We start from the raw sequence: 14,255 nt of genomic DNA on the forward strand, positions 1-14,255 counted from the left end.
TTTTCACGTCATGAAATAATATACTTCTTTTGATTTTCTTTTCAACCATTTAAAAATGCAAAAACTACTTTTAGCTTGGGGGCCATATGAAAGCACGTGGAGGGTCGGATTTGGCATTCAGGCCACAGTTTGCTGACCCCTGTGTTGGAAGGTCATGAATCTGCACGGGCACCAATGTGAGATTTCCTGATGAGAACCAGTGGATTCGAGCTCTCTTGCAGAGCTTATATATGCTAACATGTACATTCTCAAACTGACTTTGAGGGGGAGTAGACATTTTTTCCTTTCCAGATTTTCCATTTCCCCTCCTCCCCACACAGAGAGCGGGCTTTGGCTGACTCCCACAGTGGCACGTGCTCTGAATGCCTGGCCACAGCATTGAAGGAGGCATTACCTTGTTTATCAAAAATAAAAGGACTTAATTCTTTAGTTTAGGCCAAGCCTTCGGATGTCCTTCCCTTTCTATTTAGTAACAAAATATTTCCCAAGCAGAAGGCCAAAATTATGCTAGCAAATGCAATACATTATTTTTGAGCTACCACATATATAATTTCAAAAATTGTACTTACTTTTAGTTAGATGTCATGTCAGGTAGCAGGCTTCAAATCAAATTCAAGACCATTTGAATCCATTTTGAAGGAACATTGTAAAATTTATCTTACCCGTGCCCTATCAGGGAACTAAACAACTCCCCTCACCTTCTTGTTTTTTGACTTACATCCAAAAGAGAAGGGCAGAGATAATCCCAATAGATCTTTGAATCACCAGAAGGACTAGGTAAGACTAAGACACACGTTAGAAGGAAACGTGGACTTCGACTACCTGGAGCATTTCACTAACGGAGAAAGAAGGACACTGGGGCTCATGGGTGGTGAAGGGTGAGGAACCATGTAGGAGCGTGAGGGGACAAGGGAGGGAGCAAAAAGTCTCTTTTCTTCATGTTGCTACCTCCAGTCCAGCCATCACAGACCTGGCCCTCTAGCCTTCCTGTGATGAGGCAGAGGCAGAAGAGGTGCCAGGGGTACTGCTATGTGACGGGCGCTGCGGCAACAGTGGAAGCTTATCACAAAAGGAACATGATTAGAGACTGATGTTCTGCTTCCAGAGGTGGATCTAGAATCATGTTCTTTTGTCACTTAAGCCTTGACCCAGAGACAAGGATTCATTGCCATCACATCTGCCCTGCACATGCAGTAGGAAGAAAGAGTAAGATCCCTATCAAAAGAGGGGAGTTAAGGTTTAGAGTTTCTGATTGTTTCTGAGGAGGGTGGATGGAATGCTTCTAACATCCTGTAGGGCTCCAGGACACTGAATCCTTCCCATCCCTTCTGGGAGAAGGATCTATTTCTGGTAATGTGTTTTGGTAGGTGCAACAGTAGACTTGGTGCCATATCTGGTTGGCCCAGGCTGTCCTGGAGAGATGGGCATTGGGGTCATTCTCTATGAAGCCAGTTGGGTGTGGTCCTGACTCTTGTTGAGGGTGGCTAAGCTTGAGAGGGGAGATTGCCTAGTTACAAAGAATACATTCATCCTTTGAAAACATACATCTAAATGAATAGGCTCACCATAGAACCCTGCTTGCCTGGGATGATCCTGGACATTTATATTCTGACATTATTAATAGTGCCCCTTCCTTTTAACTATCAGATTGGATAATAAACTGTATCGCCACCCTAACTAAAAGTTACTACATTCCAAGTCTAGCTTTCTGTGTCCTTATCTTATATTGAAAGCTTATAATCCTCAGCTAGTTTAAGGTACAGTCTATTTGAAAGGGCATTTGCTAGCCAGCTGGCCAATGTGAGGAGGGCCATACTATTTGAGGAACAAAGTGGGGAGGAGCAGAAGGAAAGGTATATTCAACTCTGTTGCTGTAGGGGGACAGGAAAGGCTTCACAAAGAAAATATTTTGAGCAAAAGGGGAAGAGTGTTGCAGGAAGAGGGAACAGTGGAGCAGAGCAAAGGATCAGGAGCGAGGAATAGCATTGAAACCTTTGGGGAATTGTAAGGCCATGAGAATGACTGAAGTGCAGGGAGCAAGCTGGGTGGAGGAGCTGTAAGAAAAGAGACTGACTGGAGGGAGAGGTGGTTTCTGGATCACACAGGGCTGGGGAGTTTCAACTTTATCTTATAGGTCACTGGAACTCCTACTTGGCTGACCATCTGAAAACTTGGAAAGAGTTTTAAATGTAGATTTATTCCAAGACAAAAAAAGCACAAAAATTTTTTATGTAATTAAGGAAATGTAAATATGGACTAAGTATTGATTACATTAAAGAACCATCACTACATTCGTAGTTTTGCAAAAAAAAAAAAAAAATTAAAAAGTCCTTAATTTTTCTTTCTTGAGATGTATAACTAACCACATAGGGATCAGACTATATAATGTCTGGGATTGGCCTTGAAATACTCCAGCAGAAGAAAAAAGGAGGGGAGAGTGGGAATCCTGAAGAAACAATGGGGATGGGTATAGGGAAATGTTGATGGCTGTTGAAGATGGGGGACAGGGATGGGCATAAGGGAACTGATTTCTTGTATTTTCCACCTTTGAGAATGTTTAGAAATTTTCATAACAAGAAGTTAAAAAAGTGAAATGCGTATTCCCTGGGTCTCACCCCAGATCTACTGAATCACGATCTCTGGGTAATACGATCAGCTGTAAATGTTGGATTGAAGGATGGTGGGAGACGGGCGGGAGGCATGTGGACCATCTGGAAAGCCCAAGAAATTGTGCAGGAGAGAGACAATGAAGGGTTGAATCTCAGCAGTGGAGGTGGGGAGAGGAGGAGGGACGTGAGACATACGTTGTAGTTCACTAGACAGGACCCAGTGTCTAATTAGATGGAGAAGGTGAAGTTTAAGGTGACTCTTGGGAGACTGAATGAATGGGAAATATGTAAGGAGCAGATACGAATAAGGAAAACTAGAGGATTCAGAGTTTTGGTTATTCCAAGTATTAAAAATATTTGAGTCTCCTCTGTTAATAGCATTTCAATATTTTTGCCACTTTTCTTATTACTTAAGATCACCTCAAGACTTGAATTCTATGCAAATAATACAGTTTCTCTGCTCTATTTTCCAGAAATACGTCTTTATTCAGAGATTCCAGCAGGGCTGCCTTTGAGTTACTCTGACCTGGTTCACTACTGACAAAGGCACATGCCCTTGACCTTCCAGCCTCTCCAGGTCTTTTGTGTTTTTCCTCTCTGCCTTTCTCCACTATCTTATGGTGTCTTCTCCTTAGCAAATAAGAAACAGGCCAAGTTTTTTGGGCACACAAAGTACAGTGTCCTCTCTTGCCTTTAATCCTCCCAAGAGTGTGAAGTAGTGTGTAAACACACCCAGAGGAACCGAGACCCCAAGATCAGCCGCATCTGTGCTCTCAGCATTTTTGTCTTTTTTCCAGTCATTTCTTCTTTTTCAGTCATAAGAACCTGAGCCTGAGACATGACATCTTTTAGGAAATCCAGTTAAACCCCAAGCTTTCAAACAACTAGGTTTAGATTTGCCCAAGGGACATGAGGAAGTGGCCTGCCAGCTCCTTCTGTATTGGGAACTCTCTGGAGACCTGGCTCTTTCCTGTAATCTCCACGGGCTCTTTGCAGAAAGCCATATTTCTTCCAAGTCTTTCTTTTCATCCCTGTCTGAACCTACCTTCATCTTCCTAATGGCTAATTAAAAAATTACAACCAAGAGCATTAAATAGTAAACCCCTTCCCTGCTGTTCTCGCTTTAATTTCTGAGGGCCCAAGCAAGATGCCTTTAAAAGAATTAGATAAAGCCACCTTTCTGCTTGCAAACAGCATGATAAACAGCATTCTAGTCGGGAGACGCCTTCATTCTGATGGGTAGTCCTTCAAGGCAGGGTATGCATGGGCGTTATTCGCATCTTATTCCAGGAAGATAAAGTTTAGGAGCGGCACAGTCTCTCCAACATTATGACTTTTCACTTGCGCCTGATACAGAATTTTGGGGGTGTGTGTGTGTGCGTGTGTGTGTTTGTGTGCGCATGTGCATGTGCAAGTGTTTCCTCCTCCCTTGGTGCCTGTGTTTTCCATTCCACACTGAAGCAACTATGAGTTTTAAAACTCACAATTATTTCTCTTTCATTTAAGTTAGGAGTCTGAGCTTGATGGAAACCCATCCCAATTCATGATGTGCTCACTTAAGCTGCTGCTTGATCCCATTTGCAAAGAGACATCTTGGAAGCGGTGTCTAAATAATAATCAACATAGTGCTCTCCTTGCATTTGTTTATACATTATCTTAACACTTTATGACGTATTTTAATAGAACAAGAGTTTAGAAGCCGGAATCAGACATCGCCGGCTCGGTCTGCTTTAGATTGTTCTTCATCAATTGTTTTTTCTCGTGATTATACAGTTTTACTTTATCATCCCTTTGATAACAATTTCTGCATGAAAATTGACTTTATATTTCATTTTTCCCGTCTGTTATCTTAGCGGCATTCATACGCAAACACCCTTTGTGGGGCACTGGTAATATAACTGATCAGGCGAAGCTGTGCCATAAGAAATCAAAACCATAATAATGTCTTTGGGTTTTGCATTTTAAATACTGCGTTCATTGTTGAACTGAGGTTTCTGATCCCTTTCCAGACATTACAGAGATTACCTTTGGTAATGCCTATTTCATTGTACTTTGATATAAAATAATGTGTGTCATAAATCATCCGAGTGACTGTCATTAAACAGAAAAGCACCTACTTAGAATATGTAACAATTTGCTTTTCTAATTTGAAGAAGATTGAGGCATTTTAATTATAGAAGGTCTTTGTAAATGAGACTAGAATTCAATATAAAATTGTAATTCTTTATGGAATTGTAGATTAGAAATAATAAAATCCTTATTGATTAATTTTACATTATTTTTTGCAAGTGCTAAATAAAAACACTCAGAAGTGTTTGTGAAATACAGCCCTAGACTTTTGTCACCCTTAATCTGAGAAAAACTTGTGTTTACTCATTTCAGAAAAAGGCACAAGAGAATCAGTTGTTATTGCGGGTTAATTTCCAATTGTAAATTTAAAATTTTTTTTTTTTTTTTTTTTTTTTTTTTTTTTTAAGATTTTATTTTTTCCTTTTTCTCCCCAAAGCCCCCAGGTACATAGTTGCATATTCTTAGTTGTGGGTCCTTCTAGTTGTGGCATGTGGGACGCTGCCTCAGCGTGGTTTGATGAGCAGTGCCATGTCCGCGCCCAGGATTCGAACCAACGAAACACTGGGCCGCCTGCAGCGGAGCGCGCGAACTTAACCACTCGGCCACGGGGCCAGCCCCTAAATTTGAGAAATTTTTCAATTAAAGCTGGGAACGTCATGTCTAAAAAGTTGAGAAAAGACGAAGGGGTATAAAGCCACCAGGGGCGGGGGAGAGCTATTTAAAACTATCGGTGTGCTTCAGAGTCTCAAGATTGTTTCCATTTAGAAGAGGATGAAGGTTTGGAGCCTTCTCAGCAAAGAACAATTCAAAATTATTGGAGCCCTCCTCTTTAAAGGTGATCAGGCTTCTGCACACGGACACCAAAGCGAATTGAAAATTATGAGAGCTCTTCACATTGTTTCAAACATTGATTTTTTATAAAATGGATTTCCACATTTTATTTCTTCAGTGACTGGGTAATTACAGCGGCCTAGAAACTGAGGTACTTCATTCTGAAACTAGTATTTTCTCTTTGGCTCTTCCCCTTTTCTTTCTTTCTGCCTTTTTCTCCCCCCTTAATAAGTTTTCTGGTTTCCCTTGCTGCTGGGATAGACACATCATTCTTTGTTCTTGCTCGTAAATCACTGTGTGACCAAGGAACCAGGAAGTTATTAGAGGTGAGGGGAAGGTCAGGTCGAAAATTCAGATTGATCTAACCTATTCTCACAAAATAGCACTTTGCCTACCTCAAACCCAAAGCGAAGCACCAACGCAAGGCTGCTCCACCATGACTCAGTCATGCTTCACGAGGGAAGAGACGTCCGCAGCGTTAACAGGGAGCGTTACAAAGAGTCACAGGAACCATGAAGTTGTCATCAGTATGCATTTAGTTACGATGACGTTTGCCCATGCACATCATTTCGAGTGCATTTTTTTCCTCCTTCTCTCTTGTCTTCTCTTCCCCTCTTCCTTTTCTCTCATTAAATGGGCAGATAGAAATGAAATTCTAAAGATTCACTGCAGAGGCTGACCAAATTGGAAAGTGGTCCTTTAGTTGGGAATTCTGGAGGTTTCTCTCCTTGTGTTAGAAATTGGTCTTGTGTATACACACCGACGTACACACACACACACAGTCTTGTACAGACTATTGAGGGATGTGATGGGAGACAATTAATTCAAGGACTCTAGTTTGGATAACAAATACGACTTTTTCCCAGTTTTTCCCTCCGTTCCAAAGGGAAAGTTCCCTTCCCCTTGCTCAGTCCTCCTCCCTGTTGGTTCAGCTATTTGGTAAAGGGCAGAAGCAGTGTTCCACGTGTTTTGTAAAAAGCTGTAGCAAAGTGAATTGAATATAGTATTAAGTTTTTGTCAGCCTGAACTCACACCTGCCACACGCAAGGTTTTTTGGCCTTTCGTCCAAATCATAACTTGAGTCTAAATCTAAAGGAACAGGGAAAGCAATAGAGCAAAGCTATCCAGATATCCAGATGTTGCTCAGTCTGTGTGATTGTAAATTTCAAAGTACCAGCTTTCCATCCCACTTATAGTGCATTGGGAACTACATGAAAATTCCAAGACATACTGGTTTATTGAAATGTCTGGCCATTTCTATGTGAATTGTGGAACTGATGTACTGAGGTAGGCAATATAATTGTGATAATAAGGAACATTTCCACATCAACTCACTGAACTACTAACCTATAATGAGGAGTATAACTCAGCAATGGAGGAGGGTGATTTTCATTATTATTTTTTTTTAACTCAGTGTCAATTATTCAAATTCTTCCTTGACTATAGTTTTGGACAAGTTTTCAAGGGCTTTGAGGCTGATATATATATATATATAAGAACAGGTTATAGGTTTTTGAATTTGTCTTTACAAGAGATCGTTATCATTTTATCATTATATGTAAGACCCAAGAAGCCCAAATCAGGTGCTTAGAGTCTCTTTGGATTTTGAAGTTTAGGTCTGATTCTCAGGATCTTTGCTGGGAGTAGAGTATCACACCCCCAAAGCTGGGGGCTTGGTTTGGGCATGCCTCTGGTGTGACCATTGACTTTACAACTCACACCTCTGGATGGAGAAGAAGGTGCACCATCTTGATTGATTGTTCTTTCTGCCTTCTCATTCTTAGTTACTTCCCAGCTCCTTGACTCCTCCATTTGAAGATGAACAGAACATTCTAGGATGCAGTCCCAGGAATGAGAATCCTGGGGTTGATGCTAAATCATTTGTATCCCTTTAAAGATTTGCAAAGTGGTGCAACTAAGGTATTGGAAGTAATGGAGCTCCCCTGAATTCCTGACCATTTCTCCCACCAAGACTGACTGTTGATCAAACAGCTCTGACAATGGAAGGAAAGATTAAACAATTAAACAAAATGAAAACTTAAACGTGACTTATTTGATAGTGTGTGACTTTATAAAAACTCTTTCTTAGCCCTTCCTATACGAAACTGTGGTAATTGGAAATTAGATTTTTTTAAATGATTATTTTGACTCTCTGATGCGACTAGAAAGATGACAGGAGACTTTGGAAGTAAAGGAAGCATTCTATGGGAAAAGGAAGGAAGGGGAGGCAGGTCCATAAAAGACACAGGCTGTCCACATGTAAACGAATGAAAATTGACCATTCCTTTTCACCATTCACAAAAATAAACTAAAAATGGATCAAAGACTTAAAGGTAAGACCCGAAACCATAAGGCTTCTAGAAGAAAATGTAGGCAGTACACTCTTTGACATCAGTATTAAGAGGATCTTTTTGGACACTATGTCTTCTCAGACAAGGGAAACAATAGAAAGAATAAACAAATGGGACTTCATCAGACTAAAGATCTTCTTCAAGGCAAGGGAAAACAGGATTGAAACAAAAAAACAGCCCAATTGGGAAAAAATATTTGCGAGTCACATATCTGACAAAGGGTTAATCTCCATAATAAATAAAGAAGTCACACAACTCAACAACAAAAAATCAAACAAACCAATCAAAAAATGGGCAGGAGACATGAACAGACATTTCTCCAAAGAAGATGGCCAATAGGCACATGAAAAGATGCTCATCATCATCACTAATCATTAGGGAAATGCAAATCCAAACTACACTAAGATATCACCTTACACCTGTTAGAATGGCAAAAATAACCAAAACAAAAAGTAACAAATGTGGGAGAGGTTGTAGACAAAAAGGAACCCTCATACACTGCTGGTGAGAATGGAAACTGGTGCAGCCACTATGGAAAACAGTATGGAGATTTCTCAAAAAATTAAAAATAGAAATACCATATGACCCAGCCATCCCACTACTGGGTATCTATCCAAAGAACTTGAAATCAGCAATACCAAAAGTCCCAGGCACCCCTATGTTCATCGCAGCATTATTTACAATAGCCAAGACATGGAAGCAACCTAAATCCCCATCAACTGATGATTGGATAAAGAAGATATGGTATATATACACAATAGAATACTACTCAGCCATAAAAAAGGATAAATGGTCTCATTCACAACAACATGGATGAACCTTGAGGGAATTATGTTAAGTGAAATAAGCCAGATAGAGAAAGACGAACTCTGTATGACTCCATTCACATGTGGAAGTTAAACATGTAGACAAAGAGAACAGATTAGTGGCTACCAGGGGAAAGGGGGTAGGGGGTGGGCACAAAGTGTGAAGTGGTGCACCTACAACACGACTGACAGACAATAATGTACAACTGAAATTTCACAAGGTTGTCAACTATCATAATGTCAATAAAAAGTTAAAAATAAAATAAGAGACTTCCTTCTGTCAAAATAAAAAAAAAAGACACAGGCTGTTACTACACGGGAGCCACCTGAAAGACAGGGCTGTGGGGCAGCTGACAAACAAGCCAGTCATGGAACGTGTTTAAAGCGTTGTTATGGAGGCATCATTCTCCTTAAGCTCTTATTTTGGGTCACATTTGGAAAATATTAAAGCTATTAAGGTCTCATTTGCTTTTCTCTGGAATTTTAGAAATTGTTTTCCCTGGCATTACTCAGTTTCCCCAAAGCAGGTTTTCTTTATTTCATTTTTTTTTTTTTTTTTTACTATAACATAGTCCTCACTGGTCACTTCTATCTTTTCCTGTTATTTACTTTGAAAGAGTCCTGCAGCCCCAGGAAAACAAAGGATGACAAACAGTGGGAGGAGACGGTAGATACAAGAAGAAGAAAATGTTAGCGACCTCTAGTTACTGAGAAAATCAGCTCCGTTTCCTCCGAGCAGGGCCTCTTAGAGGCCGAGAGAGAGGCCCAGGACGCTGCCTTTCTTGCTGTTTTTTTGTTTGTTTTTCTTTGGAGACCCTTGTTACAGCAAAAAGCAAGCACGGTCAAATATGGATTGAAAACTGCGGCGTACTTCAAATATTTACATTTAATAAATTTGTAATTGTGAAACACAGAAGTACAATGACCAGATGTTTATCAAAGTCAAAATTTAAGGCTTTCATGAATGTGAGCCCTGGGACAATGGCTCATTCCCAACAACCTTCTCACTGCCCAGCTCCAAGCGGGATCCGTGCCGATCTCTGAATACGTTACCTGCATATTGTGGACCAGCTACCTCACTTAGGGCCTGGCAGTAGCAGAGCTCAAAAAAATATGAGTGTCCTTCTCCTCCTTTCTGCCATTATTCCACTTTATGTAGACCCGAACCCGGCAGATGGTCTTAAGGCAGTGTTTGCCAATGATGAATAAACTTAAGTGAAATTCTTCTTGCCTTGCAAACGCTGGTCAGGGTGAAGGGAAGACGCGGTCCAGCGGGGAAACCTGGGTCACGTGCAGCCCTGATGGTCAAATGCTCACAAGGAAGGAAAAAAGCCTGTAGTTTTGAGGTGCCCGAGGAACTGCAGGCTTTATTCTGCCATCCTATTTTCTTCTGCTGTCTTCATGGGATATTTCTGTCTGGGAATCAGAAGCAGCATTGATGTACTTTATTTTGTCAGCTTTGTCCTTTTTTTTAATTTAGTTTTTATTATGGGGAATTTCAAACATACACAAAAATAGAGAGAATAATATGAGGAAGGAACCCCGTGTGCCCATCACCAGTCTTCAATGATGATCAGTTTAAAATACACATCTGGGGAAATGGCTGGAGGAAGTGGAGGCAGGGGCTTTTGCTCCATGACAGTCTTTGGTTTCCACCTGTGCATTCATGCAACTAAACCTCACACACCTGCATCCACAGAAGGTCTCATAATTGCTTTTGAATCAGAACACGGTATCATTGCCATGGAAAAGAGGATTCAAAGCCAACGAGGCTAGAATGACTTACTCTTAAATTGATGTTTTCTTCATCCTTAATTTAAGGCTTGTAGGCAGCTTAAAGATGTTTATTAACAACTAAGGGCAAAGAGAGGGAAAAACCACTGACCAAAAACCGAATCGTTTTCTGCTTAGCTGCTTGCTTTGAGAGAGGCCAGACTCCGTGTGCGTGTGTGTGTGTGTGTGTGTGTGTGTATAAAAATGGGAAGAAACACCAAGTCAGAGAAATAGAAACGCCTCAAGAAAAGCAAAATTACAGCCTTCATAATCCCTAGACCGGCTCTTGCAGAGCACACCTGGCTTCTGGAAAGGAGGTTTTTCTTACTATCAATGATAATGCCAAGTCTAGGGTACAACAAAGAATATTTCACGGGGTCATTGATGTATCCCCTCGTGTAAAGGGAAGTCATACAGCTCTGTATGCAGGTTTTCCTTTGATATTATCATCACATGATGATATGGTTTCCAGTTAAAAACTGGTGCCAAAGATGCAGCAGAACTGACTTGGCAAGGAGAGCGTTTATTTATATGATGTTAGTAAGTGCCAGGCTTTACTAAGTAGAAGGACAGGGTTGCAGGCAGCTTTGGTGGTAACTGGGAATTAATTGTGATACCCACTTCAGGGCTTCACCACCTGTAACTGAAGGATCTAGCTTGGGGGAAATTACTTAATCTCTGCGTATTTCAGTTTACCCACCTGTGAGAGCCTAAAGACAATGCCTGCTTTTGAGGTGGATGGGTGCCAAGAATGTTGAAAGGAAAAGCTGATGAGTGGTGGTGAATGCACAGTGCTTTGGGATCCTCAAAAAAAAGAGATACCCTATTTAGTCCATATGATGGCGTTTGTCACTGAAGGCTCCAGAAGCCAGGCTGGCTTCAACAGGTGTGTGACCTGAGCAGGCAAAAGGGCCCCACACTTGTTTAATGCACTGTTGTCGCCATCTTGAAATTCTTGATTTTTGAACAAGGAAGACTTCTGAGTCCCAAATTGCACATCAGGAAAGCTAAGATTTTAAAATCCTCTGAGAGGAAAACTTGAGGTCAACAGGACCTCACAGAAGTTCTTTAAGAAATACCTACCCTGAGAAAATTAAAGCGGATCTCCTACAGACTGTCATTTCTCGCTGTCACACTGACATTTCAAGGGTTCATCTTTTTCCTTCTGTTGCATCATTTCTCTGTCAAGCATTATTCAAGTTCAATGATTTTTATAGTCTTTGAAAACACTCCATTCTATAACATTGGTTAGGTTTTGTTGGTTAGAGTTTGAAAAAACCTTGTTCTCAATAACAGCAAATTTTTCTTAATTTGTGGTTTCTCCTAAAATTTGGGTTTTTACTCATTTGACTTTTGGGAGAACAGCATTGTCTGTCTCTTTGTTCATGTTTGTCTGCTAAGAGCTTATAGGCCTAGGGGTCATAAACACTTTGGATTATGTGGAGGCACATGAAACTGTCTTTAGTCATTTCTGAAAAACGGCCAAGGAAGGAATACCATCTATCTTTAAGAAAGTTTTTAACAACACCTGTACATCTCAGTATTCTGAGGGGAAGAGATTTCACCCTCAGGAAAACAGCTGGAGAGGAGCCTGAGGCCTGGTTTAGCAGCGCCCCCGGTGGGAACAGCACTTGGTGGGCAATGGGAGGTTGGGAGGTGTGAGGGGCGGGGGTGGGGGGGGGGCGGGGAGGCCGGCAGGGCCAGAGTGGAGGTCTTCTATGGAATCTGCTTATGAAGGCTGTAAGGATGTTGTCGCCTCTCTTTAGCACTTGAGCCTCTCTGCCACGTTTCCCTGGGCTACAAAATGCCTGGATTTGTACTTTGCCGGAGGGTTTTGATTTACTTCTTGTGTAGGAAGCAGGACCTCAAATATCAAAACACCTGGTGTCCTACCAGGAGAATAGACACAGAGTGGGGTTTCCTTCCACCCACAAATTGTATAGCACTTGATGTATGTTCCAATTGGAAGAGGTAAAAAACGATTCTCCCTTTTGTTCCTGCTCCAGTTTAGCACAAATTGAAAGAGAGATACAGAAGTCAGACAGACGGAAATCAAAGTATGAGCTTTGAGAACGAGGCTTAGGTCCGGGCGCACCTGGGCTTGCTAACGTTTTACCTCTGTATTAGAGTCACACTCTCCAGGTCACTGCCAGGGCAGCCTAGGCTGTGGGCGTCCCTGCGGCATGAGAAGTCACAGCAGGTGCACCTGGCAAGACAGAACCAGCAAGCGCTGGCCATCCTGCTAAGTTCCTTCTCTCCAACTTGCCAATCTGAGCAAGGGAGGGAGAGAGAGACGCTAATAAAACAACACTAATTGTGAAAACTCCTTCACGTGAAATCATGAGGAGTAAGCAATATGTTCCCCAACGATAAATAGAAGAATATAGTTCTTTCTACTGAGTTTAATGTATGATAGTAAAAAGTAAAATGTCATGAATTCACATTGTAATAATTGCAAAATTTTTTTAAATGTCAAAAATAACATTTGCTAGCTCAAAAAGAACATTTTACTAAGTTTGAGAATGTTTACTAGCTCAAAAAACTCTTCAGTCATTTAAGGCAGGAAAAAGGATTTCAAGGATTTTTAAACTTGCTTTAATAGCATAAAACAATGGCTATATTAATAATTTCTTATTTCTTTCTTATGAAAATTTTCATTAGAGAGTCTACCTGGCTATCCTACAGGAGACTTGTTTAAGGGTCTATACATTCTTGGAGGTAGAGACCGGTATTTCTTTCAAACAGTCTCTAATTCATGATTGTAACAGCAATGAATTCAACAAGTACGGCTCCCTATTTGCCTGAACTAGGGATGCATTACCAAGTTAGCAATTCCAGGCTGGTGGCACGGGGAGAGAAATGTGGCCACCCAAGGACCTTGCATGGTTTTTGTCACTGGGCTGCCTGTTCCCCGGAGAGGTCTGTTTCCACTCCATCCCTTCCTTAATGAAACTATTCATTTAGCTAAGGCTCTAAGAGACTGGAGGTAGGAGGGCCTGCAATGGCCAGCCCGAGATGCTGGCCCTTTAAGACTGGCTTGCACAGAAGCCCATTCAGGCTAAGCTGAAACGCAGCACTGCCAGGAGGAGACTCAGTTCTGGTTTGAGTTAAGCTGGATGAGAGATTCCCTTCCTTCGCACAGAACATTTGCAAATGTTAAAAAGTGAACTGGCCTTCTTATTTCAGGGTTAAAGCTTTATGGTGTTACAGGACAAAGGGGAAGATAATTCGGTTAGGGAGTAACACAATCGCCTTTGATAAACTACATTTTTAGGTCATCTTGGATGCAAAAAGGATATTGGATGGGGGCAGGGTGGTCTCCCTAATTTATTCCTGAAGTTTGCCAGGGCTGAGAAAGAAGGGTACCTGGGTGTCTGTGGGTTAGGGTCTCTCTGGAGGAACACAGCCCAGTGGAGGGAAAGGTTTTGCCCATTCAGAGAGGGCAACGTCCTCCCTTTTGGGTGATTTGTTGTAATGACGATGATTATTGTTGGATTGTTATAGGCGCCCACTGGCAGGATCATAGTTAAAAATTTGGCAGTGTTTGCATTATAAATGACTATTTTTACAGCTCAGCTATAAAAGTTTACTTAGGTCTGAAATTTGATATACAAGCTCTCTGTCCAGGAGTGCTTTCCTTTCAAATAGAATTTTAAAAAATGGTTAATAAAATTGGTCTGTCTAATTTTCCTGAGTTATATGAGCATTTTGGAAAAACAGAAATGTATCATTTGTACAGGCTTTCTAACACTTTTTTGCAGTTGGCCTTGAGTTTAAACAAGATGCTATAAAGTTTAAATTATTCAAACTGAGCT

The 14,255-nt window shown here is 41.1% G+C and overlaps 2 long non-coding RNA genes across 2 annotated transcripts in view; both read left to right on the top strand.

Annotated features, from left to right (window-relative positions):
• LOC139075750 (uncharacterized) overlaps positions 1-14,255 on the top strand; it is a 68,834-nt gene that overhangs the window by 18,203 nt on the left and 36,376 nt on the right. The window lies entirely within an intron of this gene.
• LOC139075749 (uncharacterized) lies at positions 1,112-7,558 on the top strand. Its single transcript, XR_011526504.1, has 3 exons — positions 1,112-1,206; positions 3,083-3,186; positions 7,295-7,558. It is a non-coding gene; the product is annotated as an uncharacterized lncRNA (long non-coding RNA).

The sequence above is a fragment of the Equus przewalskii genome, chromosome 14, assembly GCF_037783145.1.
Source record: "Equus przewalskii isolate Varuska chromosome 14, EquPr2, whole genome shotgun sequence".
Classification (NCBI taxonomy): domain Eukaryota; kingdom Metazoa; phylum Chordata; class Mammalia; order Perissodactyla; family Equidae; genus Equus; species Equus przewalskii.